Source organism: Histoplasma capsulatum, genomic scaffold (assembly GCF_000149585.1).
Source record: "Histoplasma capsulatum NAm1 scaffold_8 genomic scaffold, whole genome shotgun sequence".
NCBI classification, from domain to species: Eukaryota; Fungi; Ascomycota; class Eurotiomycetes; order Onygenales; family Ajellomycetaceae; genus Histoplasma; species Histoplasma mississippiense.
The window spans coordinates 869,650-871,852 of NW_001813975.1; positions in this window are offsets into that span (position 1 = coordinate 869,650).

The following is a 2,203-nucleotide window of genomic DNA, read 5'->3' on the forward strand; positions in this document are numbered from 1 at the left end:
GTAGGGATTTGGCAGGCGAAAACGATCGCACCCAGGTCGAACAGATCGACGGGGCGACATATCAGGTTGATTGTAAATTGTCCCACCAAGGTTAGTGAGTGGCCAAGGGGCAGACATTCTCCAGTGCTTCTAAACTGCTCAGCTAACACATTTTTGCCCCTTTTTCTTTGGCCTAGGCTACATCGCCGAATTTCTGAACTAAAGTCGCGACTGATATTTCCCTGGGAGTTCGACATTGTCACTTCTTACGAAAAATTTTTAATACCTAGCAGTTTTACGCCTATGTATTCAGTGGTTGATATTCTTTATTTTGCGCGCACTATGCAAGGAGCATACATGGAAATAAATAATTCCATCAAGGGGTCATTATTAGTAGCACACAGCTGTCAGTTGCGGGGAGAGAACTCACGACCCCGCGAAAACGAAATATGCTAGACAAGAATTAAACGTCGGGAAAGAAATTATGAAGGGTTTCGCAAAGACAAAAAAAGAAACCGGCTTAAAAAGCTTGACGGATTTGGAATGTTATCCGATCACCCTAAACTGACCGCGGTTGATTGTATATCCCTCTTGTTGTTGCACGCCCCTCAATGCTGCGCGGAGTTTTGCTCATCACCATAGGATTCCCCTCTTAACCTCCATCCTGATTTTGGTCAATGAAACCTCGTATAATAAATGGATGGGTGCGCGTATTTGGGCAAGAGCAGGAATTGGTCTAGAGCTATGAAGCGAGAAAACCGGAGAAATAATCAAAATTCCTTTCCAGATGCGAGACGAAAACTCGACTATAGCTCTCAGCGCTTGGGGCCAATCGTCAGTTCAGGTTGGGAGCACGGTCAACATGATCCCGCAGGGGGAGCGGGAGGGTGAGTGTTATATGGATGTTATTGGCACACACCCTCACCGGTTCATGCGTAGGCTTTATGCCTCAGGTGGCACGAAGCATTGTAGCTTGATGGGACATGTGGCAAATAAGACGGAGAGAGAGAGATTAATGGCCATTATATCATAGTGGCTGCAGGGTAGGCTACCACTCATCTTCTCCCATTGCCGAGCCATACCTTCTCTGGATATCATTAGACATTTCCCGCCTATGGGTCAAACCAATTGAACCCGTTCCCGTATCAGTGGTCTAGACTTGGCTCGTCCCCCATTTGATGTGTGGCTGATAGAAAGTAGATAACCTGTGCTTCTGGTCCGGAGACTCATATAACCCGTGTATGCATTTCGCTTACAGAGTGGATCGTCGATATAACTCTGGAAAGTCTTGGGTCGAGATTGGGCAGTGGTGGAAGGTGAAACGCACATGCAATAACATATTTGGCCCATACCTTCAAAGGAGAATGGATAGATGAATGCAGGGATCATTTATCGCGCATTGTTCATAGCCATTTCTAGCGCATAGAACTGAAGAAAGGGAACTCCACGGAAAAAAAAAAAAAAAAAAAAAAAAAAAAAACTTAAACTTGGATACAAAAATCAAATTATTACGTGCAATCCCTCTTTTCTTCTGCTTTTCCTGTCTGCTATATAGCCTCCGTAACGCCTAATCCTTCGACTAGGAAACAAAAAACCAATGGCTGCCACATGAGCTTGATAGTGATTGATGGGTGCTCAAATCCAGGGGCATAACAGAACAATACAGTATCTTATAATCATAGCTGCTGTTGTCCTTCATCAGGATAGATCAGGAAGAGGAAATAAGCCCGCAAGCCCATGCTCTCCGTGTGACTGATATTCTATAACATAGGGGCGGAGAAACGGTAACCCAGGCCTGCTTTGTACTAGCTTTCGGTATGATCCGTAGTTGTTAGCAGAGTCGACGAGGTCAAAGAAATTTAACGGGAATCCTGCAGAGCTGTGTAACGTAGCGCTAGTGGTTGGAAAAGGATGGTTTAATGAAAAAATTAGTGGGTTGGCTTTTTGAAGACCATGGAGCATTGCTGTTGCTGAATAATAATTCCTTCGGTGGTATAGATCCTTTTCGAACCAATGTGTCAACTTCCGTTATTGTATGGCCAAATTCATCAGGTAAAAACTTACCTGAACACAATTTCTTAAAAAGTCAACTAAATTCGGATAAGCGAGGCAACACTCCTCGGTCACCGTACATAGATTATTCCAGCCCGCTATCAACTGACGGAATTTGGAGTCTTCAGTAACGAAGCTTTGTAACGATAGACCGGTAAATTCCCGATCATCC